Raw genomic sequence first — 13,869 nt, 5'->3', positions numbered from 1 at the left:
ATCAATACCATCTAAAAATTTAAAACAGGGCCTAAAACAGGTTAGTCGTTCAACGATTTATTTCTTGGAAACAAATGACACCTGCTTGTATTTATTCCAGGTTTTTTATTCGTTAATTAATAAATTCTGAACTTTCAATCATATTTTAACAGAGTTCTGCATTCAGGAATCAGATTTCTGAGAATCAGTTTTCGAAATAAATTAAAAACCAAATTCCTAATTCAGAATTCAATATTCAGGATTTAATATTCAAAAATTATTCAGATGAGCTCTGAATTCATAACATAGGGGAGATGAGGGCATAACGAGCACCCAGGGCATAATGAGCACTACGCTTTTCTACGAAAGTACGTATTTTCTTAAATAAATTTTCATGAGGATTTGTTTCGTACTTCCTATAGTATTAATTTTTCACAAAAAAAGGAATCTCCTTATCATCTTTACAGAGATATTTAAAAAAAACTAGCTTGGTTCTCAAGTTACGAAAATATTATAATTTTTGAGCACCACGAAATAAGCTCTTATGATCTTAAAATAACCTTGATCTATAATGTACGCACTGCAACATGATGTACACATTGTTTCTCAATTTTTACCATCATAAAATTTTTGATTTTTCACTTTTATCAATTTTAAAACACGTTTTTACTTAAATTTGTTGACTAGGGGCATATAGAGCACCATATTATCGAGGCATAATGAGCATTTTCTGCCGTTGAATCTAGCAGCGAATTAAAATTGATTTATAGCGCCACACCTTGACTAGTTTTCATCCGACGATTTAGCCTATTGGTAAGGTGTCGGAGAGGTAATCAAAAGACTAGAGTTCGATTTCTGTTCGAGGTGATTTTTTCCATTCACAATTCATGATCGATTTTTTATTGTTACATTATACGGCTAGTTGCCCGGTTTTATCCGGGTTTGCCCGGATATTTGATGCAAAATTCCGAGAAAGTCCGGTCCGGCCCGGTTGCCCGGATATCGTGAAAAAAGTCCGGATATTGCCCGGATTTTTTCACAATTTTTACAAAGTAACCAAAAAAAATCAAAGTTTTTGAGTAAGTTTCAGCAAAATCGATTAACGGTATGGAAATTTTCAACGGTTTTTTCAAATAATTTCGCTGATTTACTTTTGTAAACCTTTAAATAGTTAAGTGTTCCAAAAAGTTTTTGGAAGTCAGCAATTACATTAATAAAATATTAATTGCATTTTTTTGCATTTTTTCTTTGCATTTATATATAATAACACCTAAATTTTGCCCGGGTTTTGCCCGGTTTTTAGATTTGAAAAATTGAAATCCATGCCCGGATTTTGCCAGGTTTTTTTTGAAAAAATGCCCGGAATTGCTAGGCCCGGATGGGAGTGGAAAAAATTCTGGCAACCATAGGCTAGTAGCATCATCCTCCGAACAAAGCACTTAATGTATGAGCGTGCGTGAATTGTTTGTATTCTACAAACAGACCTAGATTATTTTGTTATTGCTTTGTTTGATGAATCTACGACTCACCTGACTTAATCGAATTGAATTCGCTGCTAGATTCCCCGGCAAAAACGCACATCTTGCTCTGATTAATGGTGCTCATACTGCCTCAGGGGGGGTTCTCATTATGCCTCCACAGTGGCTGGTTTTCAGCTTTTGGCAACATTTTTTAAAATGCATTTTTTAACGTTTACATCTAGTTTTTCACGTTTCAGCCCGTTAGGGAATAGGCTTTTCAAGTGTCTCAACACGAAACAATAATGTAACCTCCATATTATAGCTATTTTCTATGGTTAAATAACCGTTTTCCTTAAGGTGGCCATTATGCCCCCATCTCCCCTAGAGTTCAGTATTCTGAATTCTGAATTCTGTATCCTGGATTTTGTATTCTGAATTCTGAATTTTAAATTCCGAATTCCGACTTTTGAATTCAGAAATAAGAATTCATAAATAAGAATTCAGAAATAAGAAATCAGGATTCAGAATTTGGAATTCTGAATTCTTAATTCTGAAATCTGAATTCAGAATTTAGATCAGAATTCAGAGTTCAGAATTCAGAATTCAAAATTCAAAATTGAGAATTTAGAATTCAGAATTCAGAATTCAGAATTCAGAATTCAGAATTCAGAATTCAGAATTCAGAATTCAGAATTCAGAATTCAGAATTCAGAATTTAGAATTCAGAATTCAGAATTCAGAATTCAGAATTCAGAATTCAGAATTCAGAATTCAGAATTCAGAATTCAGAATTCAGAATTAAGAATTCAGAATTCAGAATACAGAATTCAGAATTCAGAATTCAGAATTCAGTATACGTGTTCACCACATGTAGACTTCGGACCAACCAGATTTCATTGTATAGGTTAAGGTAGTGCCACCTCTATCCCGGTACTACTTCTCCTAAATAATGAAATGTTGCAGGGTAAAGTATGGTGTACGTTAATAAGTTTCCTCGCAAAAATGCTCTTTCGCTCTCTTCAACATCTGTTAATTTTCTTCTCACTTCTCTATCCATCTTTATCAATTTCATAACTACTTTTCACCGATATGCCGAAAAATAAATTTACAAAATTAATTAACGGTGGTTAACTTATCTTAAGAATGCTGAATTCTGAATTCTGAATTCTGAATTCTGAATTCTGAATTCTGAATTCTGAATTCTGAATTCTGAATTCTGAATTCTGAATTCTGAATTCTGAATTCTGAATTCTGAATTCTGAATTCTGAATTCTGATTTCTGAATTCTGAATTCTGAATTCTGAATTCTGAATTCTGAATTCTGAATTCTGAATTCAGAATCCAGTATTCAGAATCCAGAATTCAGAATCCAGAATTCAGAATTCAGGATTCAGAATTCAGAATTCACAATTCAAAATTAAGGATTCAGAACTCAGAATTCAGAATTCAGAATTCAGAATTCAGAATTCAGAATTCAGAATTCAGAATTCAGAATTCAGAATTCAGAATTCAGAATTCAGAATTCAGAATTCAGAATTCAGAATTCAGAATTCAGAATTCAGAATTCAGAATTCAGAATTCAGAATTCAGAATTCAGAATTCAGAATTCTGAATTCTGAATTCTGAATTCAGAATTCTGAATTCAGAATTCAGAATTCTTAAAATTGATTTTTAATTCCAAATTCTGAATTCTTAATTGAGAATTCTAAATTCTTTATTATGAATTCTCAATGCTGAAAATTCTGAATTCTGAATTCTGAATTCTGAATTCTGAATTCTGAATTCAGAATTCTGAATTCTTAATTCTGAATTTGAATTCAGAATTCAGAATTGTGAATTCCGAAATCTTAATCTGAGTTCTGAATTCCAAATCAGCATTCTGAATTCTGTATTCTGAAGCCTGAATTCTGAATTCTAAATTCTTAATTCTGAATTCTGAAATCTGAATTCCAAATTCTGAATTTTGAATCTTGAATTCTGATTTCTGAATTCAGATTTCAGAATTTTCAGTATTGAGAATTCATAGTTAAGAATTTAGAACTCTCTATTAAGAATTCAGAATTTGGAGTTAAAAAATCAATTTTAAGAATTCAGTATTCAGAAATAAAATTCAGAATTCAGAATTCAGAATTCAGAATTCTGAATTCTGGATTCTGAATTCAGAATTCTGAATTCGGAATTCTGAATTCTGAATTCTGATTTCTGAATTCTGAATTCTGAATTCTGTATTCTGAATTCTGAATTCTGAATTCTGAAATTAAAATTCTGAATTCTGAACTCTGAATTCAGAATTTTGAATTCTAAATTCTGAATTCTGAATTCTTATTTCTTAATTCAAAAGCCAGAATTTGGAATTCAAAATTCAGAATTCAGAATACAAAATCCAGGATACGAAATTCAGAATTCTGCATTCTGAATTCTGAATTCTGAATTCTGAATTCTGAATTCTTAATTCTGAATTCTGAATTCTGAATTCTGAATTCTGAATTCTGAATTCTGAATTCTGAATTCTGAATTCTGAAATCTGAATTCAGAATTCAGAATTCAAGATTCAAAATTCAGAATTTAGAATTCAGATTTCAGAATCCAGAAATTAGAATTTAGAATTTAGAATTCAGAATTTAAGATGCAGGCTTCAGAATTCAGAATTCAGAATGCTGATTTGGAATTCAGAATTCAGATTAAGATTTCGGAATTCAGAATTCTGAGATCAAAATTGTTCAAAATTCATCATTTTGAATTCTGAGTTATGAATTCTGAATTAAGATTTCTGAATTCAGAATTCTGTATTCTGAATTCAGATTACTGAATTCAGAATTCAGAATTTAAAATTCAGAGTTCAGAATTCAGAATTCAGAATTCACAATTCAGACTTCAGAATTCAGAATTCAGAATTCTGAAGTTTGAATTCTTAATTTCGAGTTCTGAAATTCAAAAATCTGAAGCCAAATTTCAGAATTCGGAGTTCAGAATTCAAACTTCCGAATTCAGAATTCAAAAATCAAATTTCAAAATTCCGGTATTCGGAATTCAGAACTTTGATAAGAATTCGGAATTCAGAATTCAGATTCAGAATCAGGAATTCTGAATTCCGAGTTCAAAATTGTAAATTTTCAATACGGGCTGCAAAATTCAGAATTTGGAAGCTAGAATGAAAATTCGTTATCATAAATTTTCAGAATTCAGATTCAGAATTCTCATTTAGAGCGCTGATTCAGAATATAGACTTCACACTTCAGAATTCATTATTCAGATTTGAAAACTCAAAGTTTTGATTTCCGTTTCACAATTTAGAGTTCAGAATTTGGAATTTAGTACTCTGAGGTCTGAATTTGGAAGTCTGAGATTTAAACTTTGAATTTGGAGTGCGGAATATAAAATTTATAATTCAGAAGTCAGAACTAAGAATTTTTTAAACACTAAGATTGAAATTATCCCTATCGAGACCATAATCCTTTGAATTACAGGAAAACAGCTCAAAATGACATTTGAACTGTCAAAAACAAGAGGTTTTCCTGTGGCACTGGGAGATAGCTAACCCACTCTTGTAGCACTCAATTTCTCCTGATATTCGAAAGAATTCTTCTTCGAGTGCTCAGAGGAGCTCGAATAATCTGAGGATAACAATAACAACATTTGGTTGTTCGTTTTTTTCCAAGTCAAACGAACTCGACCGCTGCCAGTTGTTTTCCTGAGCTGTTTGGCTGTCCTGTAATCGTCCTGTAATTTCAGTTGTTCAAAATACAGCATGAAATCGTCCTGATCACAGGAGAAAAGATTAAGGTGGATTAAGCGTGTTAGAAATTCATCAGAATTAAAAATTCAGATACTGTACTCAGAGTTGCGGATTCATAACTCAGAATTAAAAATCCAGATCTAAGAAATCGCATTCAAAATCCAGAACTCAGTATTTTAATTTTGAATCTGCATTCTGATGCCGAATTCCCAATTTCAAATCGACAATCTGAATTCCTGTCTTCTCAATTCGGAAATCTGGATTATGATTGTTTCATGTCAAACCTCGTTTGTGACGTTTTGATTGATTTTTATCAATCACAAAAAGAGAAAAAGAGAGAAAGAAATAGATACCGGTCGATCTTCACTGAAAACTGGTACCCAGCCTCCAAAACATAGAACGAACTAACCTGATTTATTAGGCAAATTGTTCTGTTTTTTTTTCTATCTGAGGTTGAACTAATAAACATAAAAACCTGTTCTTTTGACAGACAGACAGACAGACAGACAGACAGACAGACAGACAGTTTGTTTCCATTTCGATAGGTTCTATATGTTGCTAAATTACTTTTTTTTTACTTCATCTTGTGTCAAAACATAGTACCTAATTGTAAGCTCTCCACTTCAGTCACTCTCCTCCTCAGAAGATCTCCTCACATCCATCATCATCGTCATCAACATCGTATCGTATCATAATCGTACATAATCATAAACCATTGTCATCCCATAGAGCTGTATAGACCGTACTGCGTATAAACCGAACCCAAACCGAACTACCAATAGGCTAGGACCCGATCGTCGGTCGTCCCGGTCTCAACAAACTGGTCATGACCCGATCAAGGTCACTCACTACTTCTCGTAGTCTTCGTCCGTCTTCGGCTTTTCCCATGCAGAGACCTTATGAGCAGCTCTCAGCCAGCCAGCCATCTCTCGTCGTTAGAATTCCGCCGAAGGCGAAACCTTTCCGAATAGAATGTTTTTTTTTTCGTGTGTTATTGATTCATATAAATGGAAATACAACATCTGTAAAATGGCGCCAATTTTCTGATTTATAACCTTTTTTTACCCTTCTTTTGTCGTTCGTCGTCGTCCACTGAATTCGAATACTATTTTATTTTATGCTTTGGTTTTGGTTTCTCGTTATGTTGTTTTTGATAATTAAATTTACTGTTTTGCTTTTTTTTTTTTTTCATTTTACTATTTCGAGTAGTATAGTTTTGGATTGGTTTGTTTTTTTGTTTTTTCTTGGGTGGAGGTGGGGTGAATAGGCGGTACATCTAAACATAAACATGCGCTCGGCGTGGTTAATCTGTTGTTTTGTTGTTTTAGCTAATCCCAATAAGATTAATGTGTGTCTCGAGATCAGTTCCACAAACTTCAGGGTTTTGTAATTTTAGGGCCCTTTAAGGGTTTTGGTTTTCTCCACTTTTGTTCTTTTAAAAAATTAAAACCGAAAGTTGTGATGCAGTTTTTAACTTGAGGGTCATTAACTGAAGAGTACTTTCCAGTTTCATTTATGGGACATTGGAAAACATGCTACAGTCTAGAAGAAATATCAACTGGTTTACAATTTAGTAGCCACAATTATGAAATTTTGTAAAATTTTACAAGGATTTGAACTCGGAATCTTCTATTCGATTTTGTTTGTTATTGTGTCCAAAAATTCGTGCGGTGCGGTGTAGTTTTGGCGAATTTGAAAACGATTTTGAATCTAGAGTCCAGATAGTAATTTCAATTAATTTATTATCATCCAAAAAGCGTCATTTGTATCAGAACCCTTAGACCAAGCCCACCCAATGGTTGCTAAACCACGAATCGAGCACATTCAGCAACATATCTATCAACCGATCATCGCACCAGCAGTCGCTAACTTGATTCGAGAAATAGCATTCGAGCAGTAGGTTGTTACAGGATGCGTTTATGTAGCAACCCGGTAGCAACGCAGCCGGTCGTCGCTATCAGAAAATAAACAAATACTAATACCAATCTGGATGGCAACAATGGGTGCGAAAATCAGTAAGTGGATAAAAACGCAACCCATCAAACCATCTAAAATACCGATCGAAATGGCAACGCCCGGTGGGCTTGGTCTTAAGGGGAAATCTCTTATTTGAATTCTGAATTTCTATAGGTTTGAATCTGAATTTCTTCTTCACTTATTTATTTTAAATTCTAAGTGTGAATTTAAATGAAAATTGTGAATCCTAAGTTCCGATTCTGTATAAGAGTTAAAAATAAAAATTTCAAATCCAATTCTTTTAAATAGTTTAAATGTAATACATATCAAGTATTTTCCTTCATATTCCGAAATATAATGAGTCTCGAATATGGAAAATGCAGCTAGTTTAAGTTTTAAATTTACAACTAAGATTCGAATCAGGATTTTGGGTCATTGATGACAAGCTAAAATTCAAGATTAAAAAATGGATACAGAATCCGAAGTCTGATCACAGACATTGAATTTTCATTTCAATAAGCAGCTCTGAAACAACAAAATCTGGAATAACTGGTTTTGATAAAATTAGCTCAAAACATTTGAAAACAAAATACATAATTCGAATGATTGCTGCAACAAGTGAGCAAACTTTATAAAAACTGTAGTAGGATTGATGACCTGGGAAAAGATTTCAAGGTTTTTGCTTTACTTCGGAGTCGAAATTGTTACTTGTTAAATTTTGAGTTTTGAAAAAAGCATTTCGCTTGGCATTTTTGACCCTCATGAGGGGGTGGGGGGGGGGGGGGGGGGTTGTTTAACCGGAATTTTTTAACATTATTTGCAAAATATGACAAGAAAGCTCAAATTTTGTTATGGTAAGTTTATTTACATCTCAAGCAATGTACATCACACTAAACATTAAAAAAATAATTAAAAAATTTTATATGATTTGAATGCTGCTCTCAAACGCTGATTATTGCATTGAAAATGAAATGTTCGACTTTACCAGGTTAAAAATGTCGAATTGGCCCCGCCCGTGCAAGAAATATTGTGGAATGCTTACGAATGCTTTTTCAAATGGTACGGAAACTTTATTGCCCCCCTTTATTGAGGCCGTAGATCATGGGTGGACAAACTATGGCCAACCCATGATCTACAAATTGAACGTTTTTCTTGGTCTGCATACATCATCTGGATAAATATATCTGAACCGACACTAATTAAATTGCAAACAAAAAATTGAAGATCTCTTAAAAACTAACTTCGAAAAAACACGGTTTTAAATTGTTGTGTTTGGCCATTTTCCATATATTTTTCGAACATTTGTTATTTACTTCCGAACTCAAAAGTATTCGAACATAATTTAACATAATGAAAAAATCACCAAATATAATTTGAAACATGGAGAATCGTTTGGAATTATTTACTTAAATTTCAATCATATTTGCCTTTATACTTCTTTAGCTCTGAGGGTCTCATACAATTTGAAAAAAAAGGTTACCGTCAATAAATAAAAAACAATTACAATTACTTTAATACTAATTGAATATATTATAAAGTATAGTGTTGTTTTATATTGCAGGTTGAAGTTGTAAAAGTTAATTTAGAGGGCTTGAAACTTCGTTTATCAAAACCATAAATAAACAATAAAATAAATTTTAGTCTACATTCCATAATTTTTTTTTCAAATTCTTTTCAGAACATCGGGAAGGCATCGTCAAACTAATCTCGAGAAAAAAAGTCAAACTGACCGATGAAACAAGCATGAAATAAAAGCCTGTCTAGAAGATTGTAAAATATTATATGGTGTAGGAATTATAATATTCAAATCAAACTTCTCATGCATACTAATCTCTATCATAATAAATACATTTTAGTTTTATCATGAAACATATAAATTTTACTATACAAGAAGTAAAACAAAAATACTGTCATTGATGACTTTACTTAAACATAGTCGAAATGACTATGAATAGCCAAAATCGGCACATAGTACAATTACTATTTGCGTAGTATTTTTAAGAACAAAACATTATTGACTCAAAAATATGGTTGCGCGTTGTTCTTTCAAACCACGGATTTAGTTATTTTACTATGCTTTTTTTAGTGCAATCATTGTTTTGAAGAGCATTCAAGCGGACTCTAGTTTTGATATTGAGGAGTTCGGATAGCCTCAGAAAAATGGTAAGATCGTTTCAAAATCGTTTAAAAATCGTAAAAAATATCGAATCGTATTAACACTAGAAGGACCGGCAAATTGAATATACCTATTCGGACCGTGACCAGTCAAAATGACTGGTAAAAGGGATTTTTTATTACATATTATTATGAACTTTTTTCTTTTGATATTATTTTGTAACTTGTTCTATAATATTTTTATTATAAAATGGAAAAAAATTTCACCATGGGTGCACGGAATCACCTCATTTTGGCACAGTTGACGATTGTGTGTATGTCATAAATTGAGTATTTCAAATAAATATCAAAAAATTAAAACACATTACCAATCCTATTAGAAAGTTATGTTAAATTGTTATCGGTTCTGACCATGGGTGCACGGTTTTACTTCAGTTTTGTTTTAGGAAATATTTTCTAGCACCCATCGCTCTGATATTTTTCAACACGTTGTCTAGAAAATAAAACCTGATATTGTAGGTTTTGAAGCATAATTTTTCTATAAGTAGAGCAATTAACCATGGGTGCACGGATTCACCGCCATTCAACCAAAATCAACTTTTTTGCATGCCAAAGGTAAACAATAAAGACTTTTATAGATTCAAAAGAAAATTTGTGTTATATACATGGTTTTTCACTATGGGTGCACGGATTCACCGCGTTTTAACCCATTCGAGACCGATTGCACACCGTGTGTGCAATGGAATTTTTGTGCCTTTGTCAGAACAATCTTTCATTGTGAGTTTACTATTACTCGGAAAAATAATATTCTTATACCAATGGAATCCGCAAATGTTAGGCAAAATGTATTGGGAAGTGGTTTTGATGAAAATAAAACGACATAAAAGTTATCTAAGAGTAAAGTACTATGAGTTCGGATGTCGTTAAAGGCCTCCATCTCGAATGGATTAATCAAATATTGGACTTAATGCAAATTTTTAAAACACATTTTGACAAATCCTAACTTAACCAATGTCGAAACCATGTACATGTTGAGACATAACGATTTAAATAACGATTTTTATTTTAAGTTCCGTTTTTTCATTCCTTGAAAAAAAATTCCAATTATATCTTGACATAATAAATTTATTTATTTATTATTAAAAAACAGGTTTTTGAAATCGTATATTTATCTGATAAGATCTGATCGACATCCAAAAATTGGAAAACGATTACCATGAACCGAGTGAATTTTAGGAATTATGTGCATCAAGTTATGTCATCAAACGGAAAACAGAAAAAAATTAATCAACATTGTTAAATATACTCGTTGATTTGTTTCTTCTTAAAAGTTTTTCGATTGACCAATATTGCATTTCAAATACCTTATATCTGACTCAAAAATATTTTGTGTTCTGAAGCAAGTTGAAAACTATTTCTTTCTATATAATTTACAACAGTGAATTTGCTGCCATTCCGTGCACCCATGAAGGAAATGCAATAAATATTAAAATAATAACTGGTAAAATTGTTCAAATAATTTCAATTGTTTGTCCGTGTAAAGAATGTTCAATAAGAATGTTCAATCAGTTGCCAGCTGGCCAGGTACATATATATACGGGTGCCGGAATACCTGTTAGTGAACTTGTATTGGAAATTTGTCGTAATAATAATTTGTGTAATAATCTAAGAATACCTACATGTTAACACATACTTGGGCAGAAACTAGGGTGAATCCGCGCACCCATGGTGGTAACCAACATATAAAAGAATATTTCGTGCACCCATGTTGAAATATCATTTAAATTATTCAGTTTCATAGCTGATGTCTTATAATTTGAATAAATGAGTACACAAATCATGCTTATTTTACTCAAACTAGTTTAGTATAAAACATATTTATCACCTAAAATTACTCGATTATGGAATGAACATGTATTAAATCTAACATAACTTTTACAAATCTTGATGAAATTTCGCCAAATTTTGACAGAAAGTTTGATTATAGTTGAGCAACAAAACAGACCAAAAAATTGAGAGTTAAGTGCTTGAAGCGCCACCCAGCGGCCAATCCGAGAACTTTTTCTTCATGTCTTTGCATCGAAAATCAATAATTTCATAACAAATGACACACTTCTGCCCACCATAAATCAACTAGGGCTCATTGTCTTGAAAGAAGATTGCAAATGAAACCAAAAGCCAGCGAAAATTTTTTACCTTGTTTGAGTTATAGGGTTGTGAATTTTACCAGTCATTTTGACTGGTCACGGTCCGAGTGTCCATGGCGAAATTTTTCTCGCTTATTAAAAGAGCTAGTGAAATGAAAAATACACAGTTTTGCAGAGATTCAAAATTCATGAAAAGTCGTATTTTTTGCGATTTTTAAAGCGAATTGTTTAAAAGATATTCAACAAACAAAGTGTCCAACCAGTCATTTTGACTGGTGCGGTCTTTCTAGTGTTAACATCATAATTGAAATTATACTTTTACAACAATATCAACCATTCGTAACTTGAATTCTTTTTCAAGAATTTCGTTTATCCATCAAAATATAATAACTTTTGCAAACTATGTAAAATAGCAAAAGTTTGCTCTGGATTTTTTTCCAATTTGTTTGTGCTGAGCTTCAACAGAAAAGGGTATATTAATGAAAATTATACCAAATCCGAACATCTTTTGATTGGCAGCGTGCTTTGTATTTATGTACATCGATAATGAAAAATTATACAGAATTAACAGTTGAGTAGTAGAATTCAACTAGAACCGGTTGGTTGTTTATCAAATTTTTCTATGGAGATCGATGATCTTGAATACTTTGAAAAACGGGCGGTCATTTTATTTATATTTGGAGACCATAAAATTGACTTAATGTCCTTTGTAGTCACGCGATTTGACATATCTGGAATGAATAAACCGAGAAGCTTTTAAATCCCTTGAAAAGATTGACGAACATATATAAGTTCGAAGGGATAATTCGTTGCGTATTGAGTAATATTTCTACTATTTATCAAATGGAACAAAACTTACTCATTAAATCTACACAGAAAAAAAATTAGACTATTACGTGTCACTGAAAACTGCAACCTTTAAAATAAATCACCTGTAATTAACAAAAACTGTAATTTTAAATAGTTTTCCTTGAAAGTTAACGAAGATTCATTTATTATAACAGCAAATGCCCTGTAAAAAAGTTGTACACTAAAAATTAAATGTCACGTAATCATGTTTTCCATAAGCTTTAATATTTATCGTAAATATTACATGTTGATAGAGTTAAAGTCTTCTATACCAATGATCATGAGATCGAATCCCGATCATTTGGTTGGTGATTTTTGCATATGTAAGATACGAGTCACCGCAAGATGTCGCTACGTGTTAAATCAACAAGTTCGTCGCCAAGCATCACCACTGTGATATATTGTGAATTTTAATAAAAATTTAGAAACGTCGCTATAAAACTGGCATCAAAATAAAGACTTCCGACAATCAAGTACTTCACTTTTCTTTGTCCGGACTTCCGACTTCCGAAAGACTTCCGACAAAGAAAAGTGACGTACTAGATTGTCGGAAGTCTGTGTTTGGTTGCCAGTTCACCAGCGACGATTCTTAAAATTTTATGAAAATTCACAATATCCTTATGAACAAGGTAAACTGCTAAGAGTACAGGGAGACTATAAATAGTGAATGTAGCCGAAAATCGATGCACAATGGGGAAAAAAGTGTAAAAACCGCGAAGAAATTCAATATCTTTCGTGCTACATGACCCAAATCTATGGAAATATACTTTCCTTTTGTGAAAATTTCCGGAGAATCGATTGGATATAGTTTCAAACGCCGCACATGCTTACGAACGGAGAAATAGTGCCTTTTTAACCCCTAATTCCCCTATATTTTGTAAACATTCCAGAAAAACACTGATTCGAACCAGAGAATTTTGAACGAAAACAGACCTATCGTGTGTAATTTTTTCTGAGGAATCGAATGAAGGCTGTTCTGGCCACCGCACGCTTCAGAAAATGGAGTTATGGCTGTTTTTACCCTCAATTCCCCTATATTTTTCAATTATTTCCAGAAAAAAGCGAATTCGAACTTGAAAATTTAAAACCAAATGGGTTGTATCTTGTGTGATTTTTTGCGAGAAATCGAATGAATGCTGTTTGAGCCCCCGCGCGCTTTGGAAAATGAAGTTATGGCTGTTTTTACCCTCAATTCCCCTACATTTTTCAATAATTTTAGAAAAAAGCATGTTTGGACTTGAAAAATTTGAACCAAATGAAATGAATCCTATGTGATTTTTTCCGAGGAATCCAACGAAGCCTACTTGAGCCACCGCACGGATAAGGAACAGGAGTTATGGCTGTTTTACCCTCAATTGCCCAACATTTTTGAAATAGCTCAAAAAAAGCATGTTGAGACCAGATAATCATGAACCAGAAGTAAAGTATTTTGTGGAGTTTTTTCCGAGGAATCGAATGAAGGCTGTTTGAGCCGCTGCACGCTTCGGAAAATGAAGTTATGGCTGTTTTACCTTCAATTCCCCTACATTTTTCAAATTGTTAAGAAAACGCATGTTCGGACTTGAAAATTTTGAATCTTTTGGGACGTATCTTGTGTGATTTTTTCCGAGAAATCCAATGGAGCCTG

Source organism: Uranotaenia lowii, chromosome 3, assembly GCF_029784155.1.
Source record: "Uranotaenia lowii strain MFRU-FL chromosome 3, ASM2978415v1, whole genome shotgun sequence".
In the NCBI taxonomy this organism is placed as follows: domain Eukaryota; kingdom Metazoa; phylum Arthropoda; class Insecta; order Diptera; family Culicidae; genus Uranotaenia; species Uranotaenia lowii.
This window is presented reverse-complemented; position numbering follows the sequence as displayed.